Genomic DNA, 15,401 nt, shown 5'->3' with positions numbered 1-15,401 from the left:
GCTGCCTTTTCACTGTGTCCTCATGTGGCCTTTCCTCTGTATGCATGACCCTAGTGTCCTTTCCTCCTCTTACAAGGACACTGGTCAAGGACATCAGGGATTGTTGGACCATATTGGACTTTATTTAATCTTAGTTACCTCCTTAAAGGCCCTATGTCCTAATATAGTCACATTGGGGGTTTTGGTTTCAACACATGAATTTGGGGTGGGGGAGGACACAGTTCAGCTCATCACAGATTTAATGACTTTTACTCCACAGACTTAAAAATCTATCTAGTTATTTATTTATTTTTAGGTCTAGCAAAGTTCTCTTTGGTTTACTCCCGAAAACTGAAACCGGAACCAAAGATTTTATTCTGTCCCTGCAAGGGCTCATCTCATTAGAAACCAGAAATCTCTCAGCTGTCCTGAGCTGGGGGCTGTCTTAGAGGCTAGGGGCAGGTGGCCTCAGAAGGCTGCAGGACCTGTCTCCGGGGTGTCACTCTGTGCTTGTCGGCCTGCCCAGAGCCCCCCGCCCAGAGTTCCTTGCTGCCCCAGGAGTACTTGCTGTCACTGTCACATGTGTATCTGACTTGGACAGTCAGAGCCCCGCCTCTCAGGTCAGGTGTGGGCTCCTCCCACTGCTTGTCAATTTCTGGCTGGAAATTCTCTGTCTCAGTCTCCCCTCAGCTGGGCAGGCTGTGGGCCAGGAACACCTTCCTTTATGGACAGATTTTAAAGCTGGGATTTGACCAGAAAGGACTGGGATCAGGGATCTCCCGCCATCTCAGGCAGGGCGATGGCAGGAAGATCTTATTAACACCTTTCCACAAAGGGGAAAAATAATATTTCAGCGTGTTCTCTTTGTGTCTTCAAGCGGTGATAAGGTGCCATCAAAGTGCCAGTCTGAGCTGCGTTCAAATGAAGGATTATTCTGATAAGATGCGGGGAGAGATGCTGGGGGAAGGGAGGCTCTGGTAGGGCTGGGGGGGGAGGCGCCGGTTTAAGGTTATTAAACAGGAAATGCCTGGCCTCGGCAGATCAAGGGGAAATCACACATTCTGTCACATTTGCTTATTGAATCTCAGTTCTATTGAAGCTCGAAAGGGGAAAAAAAAAATCACGCCACCCCCATCAACCTTCTTGTAGGTCTTATTAGATTTCACAACCTTTCAATATTAAAATGCTAGTGCCGGTGGCAAAATTCCTTGTCAGTTTTTAATATCAGTAAGGGATTGTGGTGTTAGGTTTAAGGGGGGGTGGAGGTGGGAGCAGGGAGTGTGCAGACGGTCTGCAGAAGCCCCCGCCTGGTCTGAGTTGCATTTCAGAGCCCAGTGCAGACCCCGTAGCTCCTGTCCCCGTCTAATGAGGGGACTGCTGAGATGCTGGTGAGCATCAGAGAGAGAGCCACTGACCCCTAGACTGAGGCTGAGCCTTCCCTCGTGAGAACTCTGCCACCACATACTGGGTTAGTTGCCTGGGGCTGCTGTAACAGAGTGCCTCAAACAACAGAAATTTACGGTCTCATTTTCTAGAGGCTAGACATTCAAACATGCAGTGTGGGCAGGGCCACACTGAAATGAACCTGTCGGGGAGAGGCCTTGCCTCTTCTGGCTTCTGGTGTCTGTGGGTATTCCGTGGTATTGGCTTGCATCCGTGGTATTGGCTTGCAGATCACTGAAATCGCTCTTCTGTCATCCCATGACTGTTCCTGATGTATCCCTTTCCTCCTGTTGGGCCAAAGACCACTTGGCTTCCATATGGCCTAATCTTAACTAATCACATCTGTAATGGTTCTATGTTCAAACAGTGTCAACACTTTAAGGTCCTGAGGATTGAAACTTCAACATATCTTTTTGGGGGACAAAATTCAATCCATAATGGGTGTTTTTTTTTTTTTTTTTTTTTTTTTAAAATGTAGTCTCTACACCCAGTGTGAAGCCCCACACAGGGCTTGAACTCATGACCCTGAGATCAAGCTGAGATCAGGAGTCAGACACTTAACCTACTGAGCTACCTAGGTGCCCCATAAAAAACAGGTGTCTTAGCTTGGATTCCCCTGCAAACCAACCCCGAGATAAGTATTTCGGTGCAAGTACTTTGTTTGGGAGGTGACCCCAGGAGGCATGATGAGAGGGGAGAGTCAGTAAAGAGTGAGTGAATGAGTGGGTTATCACTGGAGCAACTGGGGCTCAATCCCTTTGGAACCCTCTGAGGGGCTGTGGGAGTGGGCCTTGGAATTGTATCCCAAAGGGCAAAGAAGTCAAGTTGTTTATCACTCAGAAGAGGGTCAAAGTATGAACTCCTGGCCCTTACTTGACTCGGGAGGAGCCTCCCAAGCTCCTGCAGACCCAGGATGACCTGAGCAGGGACATTTAGGCCACGGTTTTCTGGAAACTGGCTCTAGGGGCCCTGTGGGAAGGTCAAAGGGATACGGGCAGAGAAAGCATTGGAAGATGCTGCTCACGAGGACCAATGAGCCTGGGCCAGAAGTTTGGAGATTTAAGGACATCAGCCTGAAGTGACCTTCTGTCCCACAGGCAGAAGCAGCCCCACTCCTGTTCACTATCACCAGGCTTGTTCCTCTGGGGCTGAGCTTTTGCCTCATCTCCTGATGGATACTCTGGTTCTTCCAGGCTGGGGGTCCACTCTAGACTCCCATTTCAACTTTCTGGGATCTGCAGTCTTATCCCCAGCCCCTCACCCTGAGCATCAGGTAAAACTACTGTCCACTCTGGTCCAGTTCAGTTCTAGAGCAGGTCAGTCTCTTAGCCAGCTGCCACTGTGACGTCTGTCTCCCATTCCCACCCCTGTCCTTTTCCCCTGGTAGTGACTGTCTCTGTCCCCAACACAGAGGACAGCCATCTCTTTTCTGTTGGATCTACCTACTTGGGGAGCTCCGCCACATAAGAATTTGGGGAGACTCGGGTGCTAAAATCAAAGAGGAAGCCTCAAGCCAAATATTTCCAGAAATCAGCCTAGCAGAGCCCCTTCTGGGCAAAGGGCTTCCTAGTTTGCGGACAAGCACACCCAAGAGGCAGGACCTGCCCTGGACCACTGACTGCCTCCTGCCCTACCTCAGCTGCTGTGCTGTAGACCCTTCTGCCCTGGCCTGCGGGCCACAGGGCCTGGACATCTTCGGGAGCCTATAGATGCTGTTGAATCTGTCTACCCACATTTTAGGGGTCTTAGGAGGGAGATGCTCTCTGGGAGCTGGGCTTCCTCAGAGTCTTGTTTCTATTGCTAGTTTTCATCCTGGTCCCTTCACATGCAGAACACCCATGGTGAACCAGCCAGTCCATTGACAAAGTTGAATAAAGCCTGGAGGTCTTCATAAGTAGCCGCGTACTCGTACAGGGGTGGATGTGTCACATCTTCAGCCTTCTTTGAGGTTCTGGAAGGGGAGGGAAGAGGCAAAGAAATGAAAGATGATCTCAGTGAGTAGGCTGTGCATGGCTGGCCACAGGAAGCAAAGGGTTAGGGGTCTGGAGACCTAGGTTCGAGTCCTGCATCTGTCTAGTTGTTAATTTATTTTTCACATCCTTGAGCCTCAATTTCCTCTTTGGCCAGATGAGGATAATAACATACCAAGAGGCCCAACATCCTCCAGGTTTGCCAAAACAATAAAATGAGATAACGTCTCTTCCCAGGAAAATGGTCCTTCCCTGATAGACTCAGGTAAAGCAGTTATTGCGAAGTTGGTAATGGGAAGGAAAAGTAATTGACCTCATTTGGAAGAAGGCTGTGGCAGGTGAGCGATGCAGGTGGCATGACATGTCTACATGGAATCTATGAGGTTTCGAGGCAGGTGGAGGGGGGTCTGGGTGGGGTTGGGCTTGGAGCTTGGGGGAGGAGGATCAGCCTTTGATGGGTGTGTGGCCTGTCAGTTCTGTTGCTCATCTGCCTCTCCAGAACACTGTGCTCTACCTGCCGCTGCTGCCCTAGGGAGGGCTCCAGGGGACATCCCCCAACCCTCCCAGGGAAAGACACAGCACATCAATCATGCCTTTCTTTCTGTCCTTGGCAAAGCCACAGCCTCGATCTTCAGAGCAGTTCCTGTGCTCAACACTGGGTTTAGAGTCAGGGGCTGGGGTGGAAGCCAGCAAAGGGGTCCTTTTGGGAATGTAGTTTGTGAGGTGGGAGTCGGAGTAAGCTGGGATGCTCTGGTACTGCACCTCCTTCCCCTCAGGTATGAGGAGGATCGGGCTTTGGAAACCGGTCAGCTTTGACCTCATCATTCCGTGCAGGCCCTCTAGTTTCCAGATCTAGCAGAGGCTCATCCATCTGAATTAGTTCAAATTGATAAAACAGTTTACCCCAGGTCTCTTTCTGTTACGTAATTTCTGTTTTAGTATCAGCTGCCGAAGCTTTTCTTCAGGGACAGATGTGAAACATGGTCTTCCCGATGTCTTCCCGGACAGACTGCTTGCGTGTGGGCTAAGTGACAGCTTGAGTGGAGCTTGCTTCACCGGTCCATCTTGAGAAGCCCCTTCGTGAATATCCTTAACCTCCTGCGAAGGTCTGACCGGCCTGGGGCAGGCGAGTCCCCAGTGGCCGACCTGAAGGTCGTTTGTGTGTGTGTCTGGCTCCCCACTGGCCGTGAGCTCCTCAGGGGCTGGACCTGCCCTTCTTTGTGTCCTGGGAATTCTGCGCAGCATCTGGCCATGTCAGCACTGCTTGCATGTTAAGTGAGTCAAACCCTGCCTCTTGGCCCTGGAAACTGGAGGCCCCATTGAGAATCTGGGGGGAAGCCAGGTTGACAGCTGAGCAGCTCTCTCCCAGAAGCAGCCTTATAAATCTGTTCTCATTAGCAAGAGGCCCTGGGGGGAGGGGACAAGAGTGAGTGGGTGGATGTATGTCGGAGTGCTGGGGAGAGCTCTGCCATTAACCTGTCACCACCCCCTCGAATCTATGATGCCTTGCTTCTGGTTTGGGCAGGCTGTTTGCAAGTAGTTGCTTTTCGGGATTCTGGAGAAATCTTGACTCCAAACCCCAGTATCTGGCGAACCCTCACAGCATCCTGTCTAGAAAGTCATACTTTCCCTGCTCAGTTACCATTTTCAGGTGCACAAACTGGCCTGTTCGTTTTTGTGTAAGGGATGGAGGAGGAGCCAAAAAGTTGTGCTTGGCCTTGGCGGTGGGTTTCCTTTGTTGTGAGTGCTCTTTCAGGGTCAAGGCTGGCAGCCTCAGTTGCGGTCCACATTTGACCCTTGGTCTTTAGGCCACAGGACTTTAATGGCAGACAAGTGAGAAGTTGTTAAAACTGTGTCTCCATCCCACCCAGGAAATACAGTTCATTGCCATGGACCCAGCGTTCGTGACCTTGAAAGAATGAGGTCTCTAACCCGGGAGCCTCTTGTTGGAGCCAGTGCAGGGCTCTGAGTCTCTCCCTTCCCATCCACACGGCCAACTATCGGGTCCGAGGCATGAGACAGCTGGAGTGACAGGTTAGCTTCTGCTGTAGCTCTCAGAGGCTCAGAGCCCACACCAATGCCCACTGGCACCTCCTATGCCCGCCGTCATGGTAGAACACGCTTGCTTTCTCCTGATGGCCTAATTTCCTATTTAGATTTGTATACCATTAAGATAATAAAGCTGTTTCCTTTGTTGAAGACCACATAAAACTAGGTTAGGCGTGGAGGCAATGAGGGACGCGGGGTCAAGAGAAAATACAAATGAAGGCCGGGTCTCAGGTGGGAGACACTACTGAAGGCTCTGGCTGAGCCTGAGCTTTTAGATTGGCTTATTAGCATCATGATTGTTACGGTCTCAGCTTCAGAGTATAATAAACCTCATGCTTCCACGTTCATCCTCTGAAGATGTTTGCTAGCTGAAGAGACAGGTTTCAGCTCTTCTTTGGGGCCCAGATCTACACGAGTTCTCTGATGGGCTGCAGCTGCAGCTGCCAGACAGGCGAGGGAAGTAGGACACAAAGGATGTGCAAACCGCCAGGGGCCGGTATGCAGAAGTGATGGCGGTGCACGTAGTGGGCTCCTTCCAAAGTGCCCTTGACTTTGTGCAATCACTGCCCGTGCTCCACTTGGAGCCTCTGATGGTTCCTCTGAGCAGGAGAATGTGCTCTTCACAAAACACTCTGAGAATGTTACTGTTTTGGAAACAGCTTTGTTTGCCATTATTTGGAGAAGAACGTTTTGGTTTCGAGGAGTATCCAGGCAGGTTGTTCCTGCTGCGACCAAGTCACAGAGGAGTAGGGGAGAAGGGTCCCTGCTAAGGACCTGGGCTTGGATAGTGCTCTTCTACAGCTCTGGCATCAAGTCACGTAAGAGTCACATCCAGGCCCCACCCCTAAAGAGGAAAAGAGGTAACGTCTGCAAAAATGGTTTCTGCAGTGCGGAGTGCATGGAAAGTGCTCCATAAAATGTTAGCTTTTATTTATTTATTTATTTATTTATTTATTTATATTTATTTTTAAAGAAGATTTTATTCATTTATTTGATGGAGAGATAGAGCCAGAGAGCACGAGCAGGAGGAGGGGCCCAGAGAGAAGGAGAAACAGACTCCCTGCTGGGCAGGTAGCCTGATTTGGGGCTTAGTCCCAGGTCCCTGGGATCGTGATCTGAGCCAAAATCAGACGCTTAACCCACTGAGCCACCCAGGTGTCCCCCAGTGGTAGCTCTTATTATTATTACCTCACTCGTATAAATTGAAGTAAGTTGTTAACATCTCTACTTCTTGTAAAATGAGGACAGCCATGCCTGCCTTATTGAGTTGTTTGTATTAAGTGAACTAATGAAGTGAATGAAATAAGGCATGAAGTGAAGTAAATGATAAAATGTGTCAAGCATCAGCCTTCCCCAGGTGAATGGTGCAGCTTGCCTGAAAGAGTTGGCACGACCCAGCGTGTGAATTATTGGAGTGGAAGAGAAATACACCATTCGATCAAGCCTCTTCTGTGTTTTCCTCCAAAAACGTAACTCTTTGTCAATATAATTACCAGTGCTTAATTATGAACTAAAACAAGAAACAATATAGAACAATATTAAGAGAAATTAAAAATACCTGTCTTCGAATTAAGTACCGTTTCATCACATCCTCTTAGGCCATTAATTACCACTTTCCCCTCTTCTTGGTCACCTACTCAACCTCAAGGAGAATACTTAACTTCCTTTCGGTGGTTCAAGTGTCAAAAATGCCCTTAGCCTGGTGTATAGTTCTTTCTTTAGAAAAATCACATCTAACTCTTCTTCTGTGGATCCCTCTAATAACCCTACTTAGGGTTTACTGGAGGAGGCGAAGTGTTAAGTGTTTCACCACTTCTGTAATTAGTTCTAGAGAGTAATGACAGCTCCTTCACAGAAATAAACCATTATTCAAAAAATTCTTCCAGGTTTTGCTCCTAGAAGGCCTTTCCTATCTTTCTTCCTAGCTCACTAATGTAGAATCGTGCTAGAATATAATGTAACAACAACAGCAGCCAGTGTTTTTGTGGGCACTTAGTTTTATTGGTAGGGACCTTTCTAAATGCTTTACATGTTAAATCTTACTTAATTATAAAACCCCTGTGAGGTAGGATACGATTACCTCCTTTTTATAGATGGGGATATTGAGTATCTTTTATTTTTTTTTTTAAAGATTTTATTTATTTATTTGACAGACAGAGACTACAAGTAGGCAGAGAGGCAGGCAGAGAGAGAGGAGGAAGCAGGCTCTTCGAGGAGCAGAGAGCCCGATGCGGGGCTCGGTCCCAGGACCCTGAGATCATGACCTGAGCCGAAGGCAGAGGCTTAACCTACTGAGCCACCCAGGTGCCCCGGATATTGAGTATCTTAAAGTATCTTGTTCAAGGCCCTTAGACATTTTTTTTTTTAAGTAAGCTCTATGCTCAGTATGGGGCTTGAACTCACGACCCTGACATTGGGAGTTGAATGCTCTGTGGATTCAACTAGCCTAGCAACCAGCCAAGTAGTGTCCCTAGAGAGCCAGGACCCAGATGCGGGCAATATCACTCAGAACCCGTTCTTCCCACCAGGTGGCGCTGTGAAGCGCCGAGTCCGCCGGAAGACACAAATACAAAATGTGTTACAGGCAGTTCAGGAGGATGCCCAGGACTTTAGAGCTGACAAATGGCAGTCGAGCCCATGTCCCCAGCTGCCTCCCAAAGGCCAAGTGAGGTGGGAGATGTTGGATTCAAATGCTGCTCTTCCCAGTCTAGAGTCATGTGTTGTATCCCTGGTCTCTATCCCTGCCTTCCCTTGGTCCCTCCCACTCTTACTGCAAAGAAAGAGAAATCCCTCAAAGGCTGTTTTTGAGCTTATGACAACCCCCCCCCCCCGGGCCCCGCAGCTTTTCTTTTCTGTCTTTACCAGTATATTCTTTACATTAGTGGAAATTTTGGAAAATCATGGGTTTCTGCTAATTGTAAAAGGGTCTTTTTGTTTTGTTTTGTTTTGTTTTGAAGATGTTTGGTCCCAGAGACTTATGAAAGGGGCCATTTATTTATCTGCAGAATAGTTTACAAATGAGAACAATACAGAAGAGCTTGAAAACAGTTATTCCATGAACACTAATTAAGAGATTTGTTTTCAAATAGCAGAAGCCGAGTCTGGCTGGTTTAAGCAAAAGAGGAATTTTTTTTTGAGGGACAGTGGGGAGTCTCATGGCTGAAAGAAACAATGTTAAACAACCAAGATCCATAAAGGGGAAAAAACGGCAGTGTCTGGAGACCCCACACTAGTAGTAGGACCTGAACCTCCTCCCTGGTCACTGCCATTATGTGACTTAGTGAATTATGTGAATTTCCCAGCCTGGCGTCTGACTACCCCCATAAGATAAGTCCCCAGTTGTAAGAAAATGTGATTGTCCAGATTCACTCTGGGCTCCACAGATGGATCCAGCAGCCACGGCCAGGTGCAGCCTGGGGTCAGATCTCCAGGTTTCAGGACCGCTTCCGTGGAAGGGAGAATTGTGAAGTACCACTCCTTTGTGTTTCGCCCCAGTGTGGTTTCTTTACACTGCCTCACTGAGGGATTGCATGTCCCAGGACACACAATCTGTTGGAAAAGAATAGACAGAGAAGCTCATTGGAGCCCTAGAAACTCTTTTATGTCCTCATTCTCCCTTATACAACTCGTTACGCAATCTGACAGCCCAAAACCTAGGTGTGGAGAGCAGGCAGTATTGGCCACTCAGTGTTCCCAGAGTCTCTTCAGGTAGTCTGGCAACAAGGGTCCAGGGTCTCCCTTCCCACAGGCAGCAGGAGGAGCTGTGTGCGCTCAGCTTCCTTGGTCTCCATAGACTCCAGGTGCCAGGCAGCCGGTGTTCCCAGTGACTCCTGTGAACAGCTGGTACCCAAGCTGAGAGCATTTGGTACCCAAACTTGGGCAGGTTTTGCCATATTTTCAGGGCCACTGTCATGTTTGCCCCATAAAAGGAGAACCCCAGGATGTGGGGGTTTCTCTGCTGTTACATAGTCCCACCCTGTGTTAATTCACAGCCCAGCCCCTGCATGCTTCTGTGCAAGATGATTAGAGCATGGAGGACGGTGCAGACCCGGTCCCCTCTGCCCGCGAGCTTCAGCCAGCACCAAGCAACACCAGTTGGTGCTCACCCCGAGTCTTTTGCTTAAACCCAAGTCTTGAGGTCACGTGATAAACTCCATCCAAACCAGGAGTGTGGGGGGGATTATTTATTTATTTATTAAAGATTTTTATTTATTTATTTATTTATTTATTTATTTATTTGACAGACAGAGATCACAAGTAGGCAGAGAGGCAGGCAGAGAGAGAGAGGAGGAAGCAGGCTCCCTGCTGAGCAGAGAGCCCGACGCGGGACTCGATCCCAGGACCCTGAGATCATGACCTGAGCCGAAGGCAGCGGCTTAACCCACTGAGCCACCCAGGTGCCCCGTGTGGGGGGGATTATTAAAGGAAAGGGTCATCGATGATGCTAGATAGCAGCAGCTCTCGGTGCCAGGCAGAATCTGAGCCCTCAGTTTGAGATGGCTTTAGGAGATACTGCGAAGGGATGGATTCAGGGCTCAGGAGCCCATTATGGGGCTTCAGTGGCTGGGGGAGACGGCCATTCTTGCCCTGGCTTTAGTCAGTCACTTGGTGCTTGATCTGGGGCAAATCACTTGACTTTAATTTCCTCATTTTTATTCAGAAGTGAAATAATATCTACCCCTCTTGGATAGTTGGTGTGAAACCAAAAACAGAAATGAGGAGTATTATAAAATTCGAGGTCTAATTCGTCTGGGGAAACTGAGCCCCAGAGCCGTTCCTGAGGCTAGCTCTGAATGGGAGGATTGAATGCAGCCCAGACAAGCTGCAGTACGGATGGGGCACCGAGCTGCCCCAGAGCCCTCTCGCTGGACTTTGTAGTTAAAGGTGATTGTGACTTCTAACTTTCCTCAGGATCACAGATTTCTCTGAGCAGAGCTGTAGCCATAATAACTTAGCGGGCTCCAGTGGATCAATACCTCTGAAATCTAAGGGCCATTCAGTTGCTAAAGGCTTTTTATTTAGTCTTTGTGTTTGGTATTAATGTTATCCCCATGGTATCTAAATGGCAGAGCTATTTATGGATTGGAAGTCAATCTGACAGTGTGGCTCCTCGCCATCCATCATGGGTAGCAGAGAAAAATCCAGGTGAGCAGAACTTCTAGGGTAAGCAGGACAGATGGGGATATTTAATGCTTGCTGATGCCATGAATTCTACCTAATTTCTTTGTAAGCAACGGTAGCAAAGGGCAATAGTGAAAACGCATCATTCTTTGAAATGTTAGAGGTCAAGTACTAAATGTCGCACTTGAGTTACGACTGCTACAGAAGCCAAGTTAAGGGAAAGACAGCTCTGTGATGTGTATGGGTGCCTTTCAACCTTTTTTGAGGATGTGGACTCCTTTAATTGGAAAGAAAAAAAAAGGGAAACAACATGGGAATAGCTGTATTTTGAATGATCACTGAGAAGATACATGAATGATATAAAGTATACTGTGTTCGGAAATAATTTTCAATGAATTTGAAGTTAATTCATTAAAACAGCACTCTTGAAAAATGGTGCATAGATGATTAAGATACACTTTTTCTACAGTTTATGGACACAACACCTACGTGGCCACTGATGACAATAACACATCTAATTATTTTGGGGCATTACTATGTCCCAGGCGCCATTCGAGGATATTATCTTGCTTACTCCCCATAACAACTCTATTACCCATCTGTGAAATGGGTAATAATCACTATTTCCATTTTACAGGTGAGGGAACCAAGGATCACAGATGTCACTGACTGCTCAGTGTCCTTCAGCTGGTAAGTGATGGAATGAGCACGCATTCCTGAGTTGTCTAACACTGTTGTCCCTTCTTGTCTCATGAGCAGCCATGGTCTGTGAGACTCTCCCAGCCCAGAGCAGGGAAGAGCTCAAATGCTCTGGTGAGCTGTTTTTGAATGAGAGCAGGTGCCAACCTCTGTTGACTGCACATAACACTTGATTCTCTTCTCCCCTGCCACCTTCGTTTGTGTCTTCCGTTTGCCTTTTACAAGTTCAGGTTTGGGAGAGAGTGAGCTGACTGGTCGTAGGTGGTGGGGCGTGGAGAGTAGAAGGATTGGAATGGGCTATTTGGATGGAGTCTTATTCTTCACCATGCCTCTCCCTCAAGGTTCTTGATGGAGGAAGGGTATTTGCAGGGAACAGTAGTCAAATGGGAAAGCATATCACCTTATTAGAGGTTTGGCAAGCTACTGATTGCCCCAAAGGCAGGCAGCCCTTCTTTGGGAAAATCTGGTTTTGAAAATTTGAATTAGGAGAGGAGGCCCAAATTTGGCTTCCTACTCCCTGTTCCTTGAAACTATAGTATAAAACATTGTGTAGAACTTTCTGAATGTGGGTTTTTTCCCCCCCAACTCAGGAAACAAGAATGGCTAGGTTGTCTTTGTATGTGGACGTCTACCGTAGTTGTCTCTATTTTTTTCTGGTAGTGGTGCTGCCGTTTCTTTGGGGGAAACTGCATCTCTTCCATTTCTTGTCATTCTGTTGGAGGCTGTATCTCTCTCCCACCCATAGATGCATTGACAGGGCAAGGAGTATGGATGTGGCTTAAGCAAGGCCAATCTACGGACTTTGCGGGGGGGGGGTTCCTTCCTCCTTCTTGCATGTCATAATGGCAGTTGTGTAAGTTGGAGCCCCTAACCACTTTGTGGGAGACGACCATATACAGTAGGAAGGAAGTTGAAGACAACACATAGAGAGAAACCGAGTTCACAGATGCATGGGTTGGTTGCGGGCGAGAGGAGAGACAGAAAGCCGGAGGGGGAGTTAAAAAACCTGAGTTCTTGCTACTGACCAGGGTGTGACTCTCTGTAAGGCACTAAAAATGTTCTCGAAGCCTCAGTGTTCCCATCCGGGGAGTGTAACAGTGGGCTTCAGTAGCCAGTCGCTCCCCGCTGGCGTTTCACCGCAGAGACTCAGCAGGGGTTGCTTTTCTTCTTGGAGTCTTTGGTCCCATGTGATATGGCCTTAGCCTTCTTCTCAGATGCTTCCAGCCTTGTTTCCTCTTCCCTCCCCTCCTCTGCCAACTGCTTAGATGAAAGAACACCTGCTTGTTTCCGAAACAAGGAAGTGAAAGGAAGGGTTTCTCTGCAAACTAGTTTTTGCTAGTAGAGCAAACACTGGGCTTGAGGTGCCGTGGGCTGGAGCGCGTTCAATAGCTTCCATACCACGCTGTGCTCTCTGCCCGCTGTGGGACAGCCTTGCCCTCAGTTTGCTCAGGGCCCTTCCACGCTGCCCTTGAAGAGTTATAATGACCCGCCATCTACTGAAATTCACTTTATTATAGTCCACGTGGAGGAGGGTCCTGGACTTTGATGGCCACTGCTCTGGAAAGTACCTTATAGTTGAAATGTTCAAGCCGGGAGCTGAGTGGTTCAGTCTCTGGCCTTTGACCTCTCCCTGTGATCAGGAAACAAGCCAGATTTCCCAGGAAAGATCTGGAGCCTCTGAGAAGTTGCAGGGGAATAAAGGGGCTTTTTGGAGGAGGTGATCAAACATGAGTTTAGAGGGTCCATGTTGGTGGTGACCTTCTGTGGACATCTGGTGAAGGGAACACGTCCTTGGGAGTTGGGCTATAGTCCCAGATCCCTTTTGCCTTCTCGAGTGTCATTGGGTTTACCGTTCACTTAAACTCTGTGCGTCTCTGCTTCCGTGTTTGTAAATCGGGACAATAGTTCCTATCTCCCGAGGGGGTTGTTGTGATGATTAAATGAGAACATGTGTGTTGTGCCATGTGGCTGGTACTTTTCGCTGTCATAGGGATACTGTGAAGGCTGACCTGTAGCCCATTCGGTGGTTGGGAAGGCTAGGGCAGGACTGGGCTGAGAGGCCTGGGGCTGACTGAGCCAACTCGTGCACTTGGCGATCCAAAGAGAAGACCCGGCTCCCCCGTTTTGACCCTTCTCATGCTCCAGAGGCTGGGTGTGCTGGACTTGCTGGCGGTGGGGTGGGTGGGTTTTGATGGAGGTACGTAGACCCCTGCGGTGGGGCGTTGTCTTGTTGCTGCTTCCCTCTCTCCCCGTGTCCCAGGGAGGGAATAGCTACAGCCTCAGTACCTCCTTGCTCATCGCTCAAAGTCAAGTGGTGTTTTATGACAAAGGCATATGAGCATGTCTAAATATTTAACTGGCAGATCAATCTGTGGCGACAAGGAGCGGCATTTAAAAAAAAAAAAAAAAAAGACGAGACTTTCCAATGACGTCTTCATGACTGGCAGCACGCCACGGGGAGGCGGCCGGGCTCTGTCTAGGATATTTTGTTCTGATGCAGCTCAGAAGGAGAGAGAGTGGTGAGTCAAACAAACACTGGCCTAGAAGTCCTGCCTCCGGCTGATAATGGGCCAGTGCACCCAGAGCCGTGGAGAAGGGGCAGATAGGAGATTACCACCATGTGGTTCCAAAGCCGGAGCCGGCTCCACTGCACACAGAGCTCCTGTGACTGATCGTACCCCAATGAAGTGTGCATAGAGAGGTGATGTCAGATGCGAGGAAGGAGGAGTGACAGAGTAAATCCCAATGGTGTGTTTTACGTGCTTGATGGGAGGCAGTGCTGGGTTTGCTGGCAAGATGGTGGGTGTGTCTGTTCTCATGGAGGCTTGGTCATGGCATCCCCAGCCTAGGGATGATGGATCTCGCTGTGAATGAGGTGGGAGCATCTCCAGGCTGCGTCAGGAGGCGATGTTGTGGAGAAGTGAAGGTGGGGGCTCTGTTGTAGCGTGACAGCAGGTGAAGATGTGTCCTTCAGAAATGCAGCAGCGGTGATGCAGCTCGGAGGAGTCAGGCTTGTCCTCGACTCAGATCGTCACAATGAGGGCAGCAGGAGGAATGATGGAGAATACTTACTGAATGACCACCGGGTGCTAGAGCCTCTGCTGGGCAATTTACATACTTCCGCAGCCCCTGAAGTAACAAAATATGGGGGTGGATATAGGAATATATGCACACACATGCATACACTTACAACACAAATGCAGAGACCTGCATACATATATTAATAGATATTTAGATAAACATACATATTCATACGTATGTATATATAATTGCAAATCATTTATCGTTATTTCCCTTTTTTTAAAATGTGGACATGCTTACATCTACTCATTTAGGTACTTAATTTTTTTGTAATATCCTCTATCTAAGCCTGCCTTCCTTTCTAGTGACACGAAATGTATCTGATACTCACCTATCAGGGTGAGCTGCTAAGAACAGACCCTTGGCCTAGAAGAGCTGCCTGTTCAGTTAGGGGAAGCCCTAAGCCCACCTCGTGAGGTGCCCCCCACCCCGACCGGGTAACTCTGAGAGACTTCTGTTCCTCCCGTTCCTGTCTCAGTACCTGGCATCTCTCCTGTTAAAGTTGTGGGTGTTAACAGTCGCCGCGGCATCTGGCTCACGTGCGCCCGGCGGCGTGGCTACGTCCTTGTTCACTGCTGTCTTCACGGCTTCGAGCAGTGTCTGGCGTGGCGTGGACACACTCAGTAAGTCTTCTCTGAGTGAATGAGTCGATGAGGAGAGGTCGGTATTTCCACGGGTGAGGGAGGGGCGTTCAGGTTCAGCGAGTTCTAGGAAGTCACAGAGCAGGTTTCAGGTTCAGCGAGTTCTAGGAAGTCACAGAGCAGGTGTGTGACAAAGTGAAGGTTCACCTCTCATTCCCGGGTGGGTACCCTGGGCTACCAGGCCTGAATGGAAGGAGAAGATAGTTTCATTTCAGGCTGGTTTAGTACTCTTAGCCTTTAGTACTCATAGCTCTTGTTTTCTGTGAAATGAAATTCTCTTTGTCTGTGACATTCTTAGAAATGCTCCCGAGATACCGGGGTTTCCTTCACGTGGTTCTCCTCGCTCCTTCTAAGCGAAGTGCACAGTCAGCTTTTAAACCGCCTTAGAGGAGAGGTAGACCCCAGTTTCCCATGGTTT

The 15,401-nt window shown here is 48.6% G+C and overlaps 1 long non-coding RNA gene across 1 annotated transcript; it reads right to left on the bottom strand.

Moving 5' to 3' along the window:
- Positions 1-10,868: 10,868 nt before the first annotated feature.
- On the bottom strand, positions 10,869-14,986 carry LOC309845710. The gene is made up of 2 exons (XR_014301463.1): positions 14,824-14,986; positions 10,869-14,390 (listed from the first exon to the last, which is right to left on the bottom strand). It is a non-coding gene; the product is annotated as an uncharacterized lncRNA (long non-coding RNA).
- Positions 14,987-15,401: the final 415 nt, after the last annotated feature.

This window comes from Mustela nivalis (genome assembly GCF_964662115.1).
Source record: "Mustela nivalis genome assembly, chromosome: 12".
NCBI classification, from domain to species: Eukaryota; Metazoa; Chordata; class Mammalia; order Carnivora; family Mustelidae; genus Mustela; species Mustela nivalis.
Note: the sequence above shows the minus strand (reverse complement) of the source record. Positions and strands in the feature narration are given on the sequence as shown.